The sequence below is a fragment of the Pristiophorus japonicus genome, chromosome 8, assembly GCF_044704955.1.
Source record: "Pristiophorus japonicus isolate sPriJap1 chromosome 8, sPriJap1.hap1, whole genome shotgun sequence".
NCBI classification, from domain to species: domain Eukaryota; kingdom Metazoa; phylum Chordata; class Chondrichthyes; family Pristiophoridae; genus Pristiophorus; species Pristiophorus japonicus.
The window spans coordinates 221,326,921-221,339,420 of record NC_091984.1 but is presented as its reverse complement, the minus strand read 5'-3'; the positions used below and the strand labels follow the sequence as shown (position 1 = coordinate 221,339,420).

The window sequence follows — 12,500 nt, the reverse complement described above, 5'->3', positions numbered from 1 at the left end:
CAACAGAGAGGAGAGACAAGGTGCATAGAAACCTGAGAGGGACAAACAGCAAGAGAACAAAGAATCGTGCAGGAAGAGCTGCAATTCAATGCAGGAAAAATGTAAAGCCAACTAGCATGCTGCTGGAATGCATGTGTGTTCATGTGAGGAGTGTTGCAAATCAGAATGCCGAGTAGCAGGCGCCACTTGCCACATGGGGTTCCGAAATGTGGCTGCAACAGCGATCTGGCTTAATAATTGGTGGGATTGGAAATGAAACAATCCTGGTGTTTTGGGGGCGGTGGAAGCTTTTTTGGGGGAGGAGAGATTTGGGGATGGGGAGATTTGGGGGAGAGTGATTTGAGGGGATGAGAGATTTCGAGGTTGGCGAGCGTGAGATTGGGGGGTGAATGAGTGAGTGATTTGTGGGTGAGTGAGGGAATGGTGAAAGTCAGGCAGTTTTGAAGCTTGAGGCAAGGCAATGAAGGGTAGGGCTTGTCGTTTGCTTGTGTGGGAGTCAGAGCAGCAAGAGGTGGGTGTGGCGGAAGGAAAATGGTGAAATGAATCTTGAGTGCTGATTCCTTGGATGAATGCATGGAAGGAGAAAAAGGAGTGAAGAACAGCCTTATGTCCGTTTAAGTAAAGAGAAAGCCATGACATCGATGCCTACGGCCACACTAGTCTGAAAACGCCCGATCCCGTCTGATCTCGGAAACCAAGCAGACTGAGGCCTGGTTAGTACTTGGATGGGAGACTGCCTGGGAATACCAGGTGCAGTAGGCTTTTGCTGCCATCCACAGGCTGCTCATGCTTCTGCACACACAGTGCCGTTGATCCATCAACAACCTTTTTGCTGCTCTCTCTTTCACTTTGCTTTCACCATTTCTTTCCTGCACATTCTCCTGCTGCTACACAAATGCAAGGGGGTCGACGCAAGGGACGAAAGAACGCAGAACAACAAAATAAGTTGGCAAAAAAAAACATGCTGGCGCAGGCACACCAGGACACAGCAACAGAGAGGAGAGACAAGGTGCATAGAAACCTGAGAGGGACAAACAGCAAGAGAACAAAGAATCGTGCAGGAAGAGCTGCAATTCAATGCAGGAAAAATGTAAAGCCAACTAGCATGCTGCTGGAATGCATGTGTGTTCATGTGAGGAGTGTTGCAAATCAGAATGCCGAGTAGCAGGCGCCACTTGCCACATGGGGTTCCGAAATGTGGCTACAACAGCGATCTGGCTTAATAATTGGTGGGATTGGAAATGAAACAATCCTGGTGTTTTGGGGGCGGTGGAAGCTTTTTTGGGGGAGGAGAGATTTGGGGATGGGGAGATTTGGGGGAGAGCGATTTGAGGGGATGAGAGATTTCGAGATTGGCGAGCGTGAGATTGGGGGGTGAATGAGTGAGTGATTTGTGGGTGAGTGAGGGAATGGTGAAAGTCAGGCAGTTTTGAAGCTTGAGGCAAGGCAATGAAGGGTAGGGCTTGTCGTTTGCTTGTGTGGGAGTCAGAGCAGCAAGAGGTGGGTGTGGCGGAAGGAAAATGTTGAAATGAATCTTGAGTGCTGATTCCTTGGATGAATGCATGGAAGGAGAAAAAGGAGTGAAGAACAGCCTTATGTCCGTTTAAGTAAAGAGAAAGCCATGACATCGATGCCTACGGCCACACTAGTCTGAAAACGTCTGATCTCGGAAGCTAAGCAGAGTCAGGCCTGGTTAGTACTTGGATGGGAGACTGCCTGGGAATACCAGGTGCAGTAGGCTTTTGCTGCCATCCACAGGCTGCTCATGCTTCTGCACATCCATCAACAACCTTTTTGCTGCTCTCTCTTTCACTTTGCTTTCACCATTTCTTTCCTGCACATTCTCCTGCTGCTACACAAATGCAAGGGGGTCGACGCAAGGGACGAAAGAACGCAGAACAACAAAATAAGTTGGCAAAAAAAAACATGCTGGCGCAGGCACACCAGGACACAGCAACAGAGAGGAGAGACAAGGTGCATAGAAACCTGAGAGGGACAAACAGCAAGAGAACAAAGAATCGTGCAGGAAGAGCTGCAATTCAATGCAGGAAAAATGTAAAGCCAACTAGCATGCTGCTGGAATGCATGTGTGTTCATGTGAGGAGTGTTGCAAATCAGAATGCCGAGTAGCAGGCGCCACTTGCCACATGGGGTTCCGAAATGTGGCTACAACAGCGATCTGGCTTAATAATTGGTGGGATTGGAAATGAAACAATCCTGGTGTTTTGGGGGCGGTGGAAGCTTTTTTGGGGGAGGAGAGATTTGGGGATGGGGAGATTTGGGGGAGAGTGATTTGAGGGGATGAGAGATTTCGAGGTTGGCGAGCGTGAGATTGGGGGGTGAATGAGTGAGTGATTTGTGGGTGAGTGAGGGAATGGTGAAAGTCAGGCAGTTTTGAAGCTTGAGGCAAGGCAATGAAGGGTAGGGCTTGTCGTTTGCTTGTGTGGGAGTCAGAGCAGCAAGAGGTGGGTGTGGCGGAAGGAAAATGGTGAAATGAATCTTGAGTGCTGATTCCTTGGATGAATGCATGGAAGGAGAAAAAGGAGTGAAGAACAGCCTTATGTCCGTTTAAGTAAAGAGAAAGCCATGACATCGATGCCTACGGCCACACTAGTCTGAAAACGCCCGATCCCGTCTGATCTCGGAAACCAAGCAGACTGAGGCCTGGTTAGTACTTGGATGGGAGACTGCCTGGGAATACCAGGTGCAGTAGGCTTTTGCTGCCATCCACAGGCTGCTCATGCTTCTGCACACACAGTGCCGTTGATCCATCAACAACCTTTTTGCTGCTCTCTCTTTCACTTTGCTTTCACCATTTCTTTCCTGCACATTCTCCTGCTGCTACACAAATGCAAGGGGGTCGACGCAAGGGACGAAAGAACGCAGAACAACAAAATAAGTTGGCAAAAAAAAACATGCTGGCGCAGGCACACCAGGACACAGCAACAGAGAGGAGAGACAAGGTGCATAGAAACCTGAGAGGGACAAACAGCAAGAGAACAAAGAATCGTGCAGGAAGAGCTGCAATTCAATGCAGGAAAAATGTAAAGCCAACTAGCATGCTGCTGGAATGCATGTGTGTTCATGTGAGGAGTGTTGCAAATCAGAATGCCGAGTAGCAGGCGCCACTTGCCACATGGGGTTCCGAAATGTGGCTACAACAGCGATCTGGCTTAATAATTGGTGGGATTGGAAATGAAACAATCCTGGTGTTTTGGGGGCGGTGGAAGCTTTTTTGGGGGAGGAGAGATTTGGGGATGGGGAGATTTGGGGGAGAGCGATTTGAGGGGATGAGAGATTTCGAGATTGGCGAGCGTGAGATTGGGGGGTGAATGAGTGAGTGATTTGTGGGTGAGTGAGGGAATGGTGAAAGTCAGGCAGTTTTGAAGCTTGAGGCAAGGCAATGAAGGGTAGGGCTTGTCGTTTGCTTGTGTGGGAGTCAGAGCAGCAAGAGGTGGGTGTGGCGGAAGGAAAATGTTGAAATGAATCTTGAGTGCTGATTCCTTGGATGAATGCATGGAAGGAGAAAAAGGAGTGAAGAACAGCCTTATGTCCGTTTAAGTAAAGAGAAAGCCATGACATCGATGCCTACGGCCACACTAGTCTGAAAACGTCTGATCTCGGAAGCTAAGCAGAGTCAGGCCTGGTTAGTACTTGGATGGGAGACTGCCTGGGAATACCAGGTGCAGTAGGCTTTTGCTGCCATCCACAGGCTGCTCATGCTTCTGCACATCCATCAACAACCTTTTTGCTGCTCTCTCTTTCACTTTGCTTTCACCATTTCTTTCCTGCACATTCTCCTGCTGCTACACAAATGCAAGGGGGTCGACGCAAGGGACGAAAGAACGCAGAACAACAAAATAAGTTGGCAAAAAAAAACATGCTGGCGCAGGCACACCAGGACACAGCAACAGAGAGGAGAGACAAGGTGCATAGAAACCTGAGAGGGACAAACAGCAAGAGAACAAAGAATCGTGCAGGAAGAGCTGCAATTCAATGCAGGAAAAATGTAAAGCCAACTAGCATGCTGCTGGAATGCATGTGTGTTCATGTGAGGAGTGTTGCAAATCAGAATGCCGAGTAGCAGGCGCCACTTGCCACATGGGGTTCCGAAATGTGGCTACAACAGCGATCTGGCTTAATAATTGGTGGGATTGGAAATGAAACAATCCTGGTGTTTTGGGGGCGGTGGAAGCTTTTTTGGGGGAGGAGAGATTTGGGGATGGGGAGATTTGGGGGAGAGTGATTTGAGGGGATGAGAGATTTCGAGGTTGGCGAGCGTGAGATTGGGGGGTGAATGAGTGAGTGATTTGTGGGTGAGTGAGGGAATGGTGAAAGTCAGGCAGTTTTGAAGCTTGAGGCAAGGCAATGAAGGGTAGGGCTTGTCGTTTGCTTGTGTGGGAGTCAGAGCAGCAAGAGGTGGGTGTGGCGGAAGGAAAATGGTGAAATGAATCTTGAGTGCTGATTCCTTGGATGAATGCATGGAAGGAGAAAAAGGAGTGAAGAACAGCCTTATGTCCGTTTAAGTAAAGAGAAAGCCATGACATCGATGCCTACGGCCACACTAGTCTGAAAACGCCCGATCCCGTCTGATCTCGGAAACCAAGCAGACTGAGGCCTGGTTAGTACTTGGATGGGAGACTGCCTGGGAATACCAGGTGCAGTAGGCTTTTGCTGCCATCCACAGGCTGCTCATGCTTCTGCACACACAGTGCCGTTGATCCATCAACAACCTTTTTGCTGCTCTCTCTTTCACTTTGCTTTCACCATTTCTTTCCTGCACATTCTCCTGCTGCTACACAAATGCAAGGGGGTCGACGCAAGGGACGAAAGAACGCAGAACAACAAAATAAGTTGGCAAAAAAAAACATGCTGGCGCAGGCACACCAGGACACAGCAACAGAGAGGAGAGACAAGGTGCATAGAAACCTGAGAGGGACAAACAGCAAGAGAACAAAGAATCGTGCAGGAAGAGCTGCAATTCAATGCAGGAAAAATGTAAAGCCAACTAGCATGCTGCTGGAATGCATGTGTGTTCATGTGAGGAGTGTTGCAAATCAGAATGCCGAGTAGCAGGCGCCACTTGCCACATGGGGTTCCGAAATGTGGCTACAACAGCGATCTGGCTTAATAATTGGTGGGATTGGAAATGAAACAATCCTGGTGTTTTGGGGGCGGTGGAAGCTTTTTTGGGGGAGGAGAGATTTGGGGATGGGGAGATTTGGGGGAGAGCGATTTGAGGGGATGAGAGATTTCGAGATTGGCGAGCGTGAGATTGGGGGGTGAATGAGTGAGTGATTTGTGGGTGAGTGAGGGAATGGTGAAAGTCAGGCAGTTTTGAAGCTTGAGGCAAGGCAATGAAGGGTAGGGCTTGTCGTTTGCTTGTGTGGGAGTCAGAGCAGCAAGAGGTGGGTGTGGCGGAAGGAAAATGGTGAAATGAATCTTGAGTGCTGATTCCTTGGATGAATGCATGGAAGGAGAATAAGGAGTGAAGAACAGCCTTATGTCCGTTTAAGTAAAGAGAAAGCCATGACATCGATGCCTACGGCCACTCTAGTCTGAAAACGCCCGATCTCGTCTGATCTCAAAAGCTAAGCAGAGTCAGGCCTGGTTAGTACTTGGATGGGAGACTGCCTGGGAATACCAGGTGCAGTAGGCTTTTGCTGCCATCCACAGGCTGCTCATGCTTCTGCACATCCATCAACAACCTTTTTGCTGCTCTCTCTTTCACTTTGCTTTCACCATTTCTTTCCTGCACATTCTCCTGCTGCTACACAAATGCAAGGGGGTCGACGCAAGGGACGAAAGAACGCAGAACAACAAAATAAGTTGGCAAAAAAAAACATGCTGGCGCAGGCACACCAGGACACAGCAACAGAGAGGAGAGACAAGGTGCATAGAAACCTGAGAGGGACAAACAGCAAGAGAACAAAGAATCGTGCAGGAAGAGCTGCAATTCAATGCAGGAAAAATGTAAAGCCAACTAGCATGCTGCTGGAATGCATGTGTGTTCATGTGAGGAGTGTTGCAAATCAGAATGCCGAGTAGCAGGCGCCACTTGCCACATGGGGTTCCGAAATGTGGCTACAACAGCGATCTGGCTTAATAATTGGTGGGATTGGAAATGAAACAATCCTGGTGTTTTGGGGGCGGTGGAAGCTTTTTTGGGGGAGGAGAGATTTGGGGATGGGGAGATTTGGGGGAGAGTGATTTGAGGGGATGAGAGATTTCGAGGTTGGCGAGCGTGAGATTGGGGGGTGAATGAGTGAGTGATTTGTGGGTGAGTGAGGGAATGGTGAAAGTCAGGCAGTTTTGAAGCTTGAGGCAAGGCAATGAAGGGTAGGGCTTGTCGTTTGCTTGTGTGGGAGTCAGAGCAGCAAGAGGTGGGTGTGGCGGAAGGAAAATGGTGAAATGAATCTTGAGTGCTGATTCCTTGGATGAATGCATGGAAGGAGAAAAAGGAGTGAAGAACAGCCTTATGTCCGTTTAAGTAAAGAGAAAGCCATGACATCGATGCCTACGGCCACACTAGTCTGAAAACGCCCGATCCCGTCTGATCTCGGAAACCAAGCAGACTGAGGCCTGGTTAGTACTTGGATGGGAGACTGCCTGGGAATACCAGGTGCAGTAGGCTTTTGCTGCCATCCACAGGCTGCTCATGCTTCTGCACACACAGTGCCGTTGATCCATCAACAACCTTTTTGCTGCTCTCTCTTTCACTTTGCTTTCACCATTTCTTTCCTGCACATTCTCCTGCTGCTACACAAATGCAAGGGGGTCGACGCAAGGGACGAAAGAACGCAGAACAACAAAATAAGTTGGCAAAAAAAAACATGCTGGCGCAGGCACACCAGGACACAGCAACAGAGAGGAGAGACAAGGTGCATAGAAACCTGAGAGGGACAAACAGCAAGAGAACAAAGAATCGTGCAGGAAGAGCTGCAATTCAATGCAGGAAAAATGTAAAGCCAACTAGCATGCTGCTGGAATGCATGTGTGTTCATGTGAGGAGTGTTGCAAATCAGAATGCCGAGTAGCAGGCGCCACTTGCCACATGGGGTTCCGAAATGTGGCTACAACAGCGATCTGGCTTAATAATTGGTGGGATTGGAAATGAAACAATCCTGGTGTTTTGGGGGCGGTGGAAGCTTTTTTGGGGGAGGAGAGATTTGGGGATGGGGAGATTTGGGGGAGAGCGATTTGAGGGGATGAGAGATTTCGAGATTGGCGAGCGTGAGATTGGGGGGTGAATGAGTGAGTGATTTGTGGGTGAGTGAGGGAATGGTGAAAGTCAGGCAGTTTTGAAGCTTGAGGCAAGGCAATGAAGGGTAGGGCTTGTCGTTTGCTTGTGTGGGAGTCAGAGCAGCAAGAGGTGGGTGTGGCGGAAGGAAAATGGTGAAATGAATCTTGAGTGCTGATTCCTTGGATGAATGCATGGAAGGAGAATAAGGAGTGAAGAACAGCCTTATGTCCGTTTAAGTAAAGAGAAAGCCATGACATCGATGCCTACGGCCACTCTAGTCTGAAAACGCCCGATCTCGTCTGATCTCAAAAGCTAAGCAGAGTCAGGCCTGGTTAGTACTTGGATGGGAGACTGCCTGGGAATACCAGGTGCAGTAGGCTTTTGCTGCCATCCACAGGCTGCTCATGCTTCTGCACATCCATCAACAACCTTTTTGCTGCTCTCTCTTTCACTTTGCTTTCACCATTTCTTTCCTGCACATTCTCCTGCTGCTACACAAATGCAAGGGGGTCGACGCAAGGGACGAAAGAACGCAGAACAACAAAATAAGTTGGCAAAAAAAAACATGCTGGCGCAGGCACACCAGGACACAGCAACAGAGAGGAGAGACAAGGTGCATAGAAACCTGAGAGGGACAAACAGCAAGAGAACAAAGAATCGTGCAGGAAGAGCTGCAATTCAATGCAGGAAAAATGTAAAGCCAACTAGCATGCTGCTGGAATGCATGTGTGTTCATGTGAGGAGTGTTGCAAATCAGAATGCCGAGTAGCAGGCGCCACTTGCCACATGGGGTTCCGAAATGTGGCTACAACAGCGATCTGGCTTAATAATTGGTGGGATTGGAAATGAAACAATCCTGGTGTTTTGGGGGCGGTGGAAGCTTTTTTGGGGGAGGAGAGATTTGGGGATGGGGAGATTTGGGGGAGAGTGATTTGAGGGGATGAGAGATTTCGAGGTTGGCGAGCGTGAGATTGGGGGGTGAATGAGTGAGTGATTTGTGGGTGAGTGAGGGAATGGTGAAAGTCAGGCAGTTTTGAAGCTTGAGGCAAGGCAATGAAGGGTAGGGCTTGTCGTTTGCTTGTGTGGGAGTCAGAGCAGCAAGAGGTGGGTGTGGCGGAAGGAAAATGGTGAAATGAATCTTGAGTGCTGATTCCTTGGATGAATGCATGGAAGGAGAAAAAGGAGTGAAGAACAGCCTTATGTCCGTTTAAGTAAAGAGAAAGCCATGACATCGATGCCTACGGCCACACTAGTCTGAAAACGCCCGATCCCGTCTGATCTCGGAAACCAAGCAGACTGAGGCCTGGTTAGTACTTGGATGGGAGACTGCCTGGGAATACCAGGTGCAGTAGGCTTTTGCTGCCATCCACAGGCTGCTCATGCTTCTGCACACACAGTGCCGTTGATCCATCAACAACCTTTTTGCTGCTCTCTCTTTCACTTTGCTTTCACCATTTCTTTCCTGCACATTCTCCTGCTGCTACACAAATGCAAGGGGGTCGACGCAAGGGACGAAAGAACGCAGAACAACAAAATAAGTTGGCAAAAAAAAACATGCTGGCGCAGGCACACCAGGACACAGCAACAGAGAGGAGAGACAAGGTGCATAGAAACCTGAGAGGGACAAACAGCAAGAGAACAAAGAATCGTGCAGGAAGAGCTGCAATTCAATGCAGGAAAAATGTAAAGCCAACTAGCATGCTGCTGGAATGCATGTGTGTTCATGTGAGGAGTGTTGCAAATCAGAATGCCGAGTAGCAGGCGCCACTTGCCACATGGGGTTCCGAAATGTGGCTACAACAGCGATCTGGCTTAATAATTGGTGGGATTGGAAATGAAACAATCCTGGTGTTTTGGGGGCGGTGGAAGCTTTTTTGGGGGAGGAGAGATTTGGGGATGGGGAGATTTGGGGGAGAGCGATTTGAGGGGATGAGAGATTTCGAGATTGGCGAGCGTGAGATTGGGGGGTGAATGAGTGAGTGATTTGTGGGTGAGTGAGGGAATGGTGAAAGTCAGGCAGTTTTGAAGCTTGAGGCAAGGCAATGAAGGGTAGGGCTTGTCGTTTGCTTGTGTGGGAGTCAGAGCAGCAAGAGGTGGGTGTGGCGGAAGGAAAATGGTGAAATGAATCTTGAGTGCTGATTCCTTGGATGAATGCATGGAAGGAGAATAAGGAGTGAAGAACAGCCTTATGTCCGTTTAAGTAAAGAGAAAGCCATGACATCGATGCCTACGGCCACACTAGTCTGAAAACGCCCGATCTCGTCTGATCTCAAAAGCTAAGCAGAGTCAGGCCTGGTTAGTACTTGGATGGGAGACTGCCTGGGAATACCAGGTGCAGTAGGCTTTTGCTGCCATCCACAGGCTGCTCATGCTTCTGCACATCCATCAACAACCTTTTTGCTGCTCTCTCTTTCACTTTGCTTTCACCATTTCTTTCCTGCACATTCTCCTGCTGCTACACAAATGCAAGGGGGTCGACGCAAGGGACGAAAGAACGCAGAACAACAAAATAAGTTGGCAAAAAAAAACATGCTGGCGCAGGCACACCAGGACACAGCAACAGAGAGGAGAGACAAGGTGCATAGAAACCTGAGAGGGACAAACAGCAAGAGAACAAAGAATCGTGCAGGAAGAGCTGCAATTCAATGCAGGAAAAATGTAAAGCCAACTAGCATGCTGCTGGAATGCATGTGTGTTCATGTGAGGAGTGTTGCAAATCAGAATGCCGAGTAGCAGGCGCCACTTGCCACATGGGGTTCCGAAATGTGGCTACAACAGCGATCTGGCTTAATAATTGGTGGGATTGGAAATGAAACAATCCTGGTGTTTTGGGGGCGGTGGAAGCTTTTTTGGGGGAGGAGAGATTTGGGGATGGGGAGATTTGGGGGAGAGTGATTTGAGGGGATGAGAGATTTCGAGGTTGGCGAGCGTGAGATTGGGGGGTGAATGAGTGAGTGATTTGTGGGTGAGTGAGGGAATGGTGAAAGTCAGGCAGTTTTGAAGCTTGAGGCAAGGCAATGAAGGGTAGGGCTTGTCGTTTGCTTGTGTGGGAGTCAGAGCAGCAAGAGGTGGGTGTGGCGGAAGGAAAATGGTGAAATGAATCTTGAGTGCTGATTCCTTGGATGAATGCATGGAAGGAGAAAAAGGAGTGAAGAACAGCCTTATGTCCGTTTAAGTAAAGAGAAAGCCATGACATCGATGCCTACGGCCACACTAGTCTGAAAACGCCCGATCCCGTCTGATCTCGGAAACCAAGCAGACTGAGGCCTGGTTAGTACTTGGATGGGAGACTGCCTGGGAATACCAGGTGCAGTAGGCTTTTGCTGCCATCCACAGGCTGCTCATGCTTCTGCACACACAGTGCCGTTGATCCATCAACAACCTTTTTGCTGCTCTCTCTTTCACTTTGCTTTCACCATTTCTTTCCTGCACATTCTCCTGCTGCTACACAAATGCAAGGGGGTCGACGCAAGGGACGAAAGAACGCAGAACAACAAAATAAGTTGGCAAAAAAAAACATGCTGGCGCAGGCACACCAGGACACAGCAACAGAGAGGAGAGACAAGGTGCATAGAAACCTGAGAGGGACAAACAGCAAGAGAACAAAGAATCGTGCAGGAAGAGCTGCAATTCAATGCAGGAAAAATGTAAAGCCAACTAGCATGCTGCTGGAATGCATGTGTGTTCATGTGAGGAGTGTTGCAAATCAGAATGCCGAGTAGCAGGCGCCACTTGCCACATGGGGTTCCGAAATGTGGCTACAACAGCGATCTGGCTTAATAATTGGTGGGATTGGAAATGAAACAATCCTGGTGTTTTGGGGGCGGTGGAAGCTTTTTTGGGGGAGGAGAGATTTGGGGATGGGGAGATTTGGGGGAGAGCGATTTGAGGGGATGAGAGATTTCGAGATTGGCGAGCGTGAGATTGGGGGGTGAATGAGTGAGTGATTTGTGGGTGAGTGAGGGAATGGTGAAAGTCAGGCAGTTTTGAAGCTTGAGGCAAGGCAATGAAGGGTAGGGCTTGTCGTTTGCTTGTGTGGGAGTCAGAGCAGCAAGAGGTGGGTGTGGCGGAAGGAAAATGGTGAAATGAATCTTGAGTGCTGATTCCTTGGATGAATGCATGGAAGGAGAATAAGGAGTGAAGAACAGCCTTATGTCCGTTTAAGTAAAGAGAAAGCCATGACATCGATGCCTACGGCCACACTAGTCTGAAAACGCCCGATCTCGTCTGATCTCAAAAGCTAAGCAGAGTCAGGCCTGGTTAGTACTTGGATGGGAGACTGCCTGGGAATACCAGGTGCAGTAGGCTTTTGCTGCCATCCACAGGCTGCTCATGCTTCTGCACATCCATCAACAACCTTTTTGCTGCTCTCTCTTTCACTTTGCTTTCACCATTTCTTTCCTGCACATTCTCCTGCTGCTACACAAATGCAAGGGGGTCGACGCAAGGGACGAAAGAACGCAGAACAACAAAATAAGTTGGCAAAAAAAAACATGCTGGCGCAGGCACACCAGGACACAGCAACAGAGAGGAGAGACAAGGTGCATAGAAACCTGAGAGGGACAAACAGCAAGAGAACAAAGAATCGTGCAGGAAGAGCTGCAATTCAATGCAGGAAAAATGTAAAGCCAACTAGCATGCTGCTGGAATGCATGTGTGTTCATGTGAGGAGTGTTGCAAATCAGAATGCCGAGTAGCAGGCGCCACTTGCCACATGGGGTTCCGAAATGTGGCTACAACAGCGATCTGGCTTAATAATTGGTGGGATTGGAAATGAAACAATCCTGGTGTTTTGGGGGCGGTGGAAGCTTTTTTGGGGGAGGAGAGATTTGGGGATGGGGAGATTTGGGGGAGAGTGATTTGAGGGGATGAGAGATTTCGAGGTTGGCGAGCGTGAGATTGGGGGGTGAATGAGTGAGTGATTTGTGGGTGAGTGAGGGAATGGTGAAAGTCAGGCAGTTTTGAAGCTTGAGGCAAGGCAATGAAGGGTAGGGCTTGTCGTTTGCTTGTGTGGGAGTCAGAGCAGCAAGAGGTGGGTGTGGCGGAAGGAAAATGGTGAAATGAATCTTGAGTGCTGATTCCTTGGATGAATGCATGGAAGGAGAAAAAGGAGTGAAGAACAGCCTTATGTCCGTTTAAGTAAAGAGAAAGCCATGACATCGATGCCTACGGCCACACTAGTCTGAAAACGCCCGATCCCGTCTGATCTCGGAAACCAAGCAGACTGAGGCCTGGTTAGTACTTGGATGGGAGACTG

General features: G+C 49.0%; 7 non-coding genes and 6 pseudogenes across 7 annotated transcripts in view; all 13 read left to right on the top strand.

Moving 5' to 3' along the window:
• Positions 1-643: 643 nt before the first annotated feature.
• Positions 644-762, top strand: LOC139270187 (5S ribosomal RNA). The gene has a single exon (XR_011594534.1). It is a non-coding gene; the product is annotated as a 5S ribosomal RNA (ribosomal RNA).
• Positions 763-1,632: 870 nt separating this feature from the next.
• Positions 1,633-1,741, top strand: LOC139269816 (5S ribosomal RNA; annotated as a pseudogene).
• An 856-nt stretch (positions 1,742-2,597) lies between these two features.
• Positions 2,598-2,716, top strand: LOC139270186 (5S ribosomal RNA). The gene has a single exon (XR_011594533.1). It is a non-coding gene; the product is annotated as a 5S ribosomal RNA (ribosomal RNA).
• Positions 2,717-3,586: 870 nt separating this feature from the next.
• Positions 3,587-3,695, top strand: LOC139269815 (5S ribosomal RNA; annotated as a pseudogene).
• Positions 3,696-4,551: 856 nt separating this feature from the next.
• LOC139270184 (5S ribosomal RNA) lies at positions 4,552-4,670 on the top strand. Its single transcript, XR_011594531.1, has one exon. It is a non-coding gene; the product is annotated as a 5S ribosomal RNA (ribosomal RNA).
• Positions 4,671-5,540: 870 nt separating this feature from the next.
• On the top strand, positions 5,541-5,659 carry LOC139269645 (5S ribosomal RNA; annotated as a pseudogene).
• An 856-nt stretch (positions 5,660-6,515) lies between these two features.
• Positions 6,516-6,634, top strand: LOC139270183 (5S ribosomal RNA). Its single transcript, XR_011594530.1, has one exon. It is a non-coding gene; the product is annotated as a 5S ribosomal RNA (ribosomal RNA).
• An 870-nt stretch (positions 6,635-7,504) lies between these two features.
• On the top strand, positions 7,505-7,623 carry LOC139269644 (5S ribosomal RNA; annotated as a pseudogene).
• An 856-nt stretch (positions 7,624-8,479) lies between these two features.
• On the top strand, positions 8,480-8,598 carry LOC139270182 (5S ribosomal RNA). Its single transcript, XR_011594529.1, has one exon. It is a non-coding gene; the product is annotated as a 5S ribosomal RNA (ribosomal RNA).
• An 870-nt stretch (positions 8,599-9,468) lies between these two features.
• LOC139269576 (5S ribosomal RNA) lies at positions 9,469-9,587 on the top strand (annotated as a pseudogene).
• An 856-nt stretch (positions 9,588-10,443) lies between these two features.
• On the top strand, positions 10,444-10,562 carry LOC139270181 (5S ribosomal RNA). The gene has a single exon (XR_011594528.1). It is a non-coding gene; the product is annotated as a 5S ribosomal RNA (ribosomal RNA).
• An 870-nt stretch (positions 10,563-11,432) lies between these two features.
• On the top strand, positions 11,433-11,551 carry LOC139269575 (5S ribosomal RNA; annotated as a pseudogene).
• An 856-nt stretch (positions 11,552-12,407) lies between these two features.
• The window catches only part of LOC139270180 (5S ribosomal RNA), a 119-nt gene continuing 26 nt past the window's right edge, over positions 12,408-12,500 (top strand). Inside the window, exon 1 of the ribosomal RNA XR_011594527.1 lies at positions 12,408-12,500. This exon is cut by the window's right edge and continues 26 nt beyond it. This is a non-coding gene — a ribosomal RNA (5S ribosomal RNA).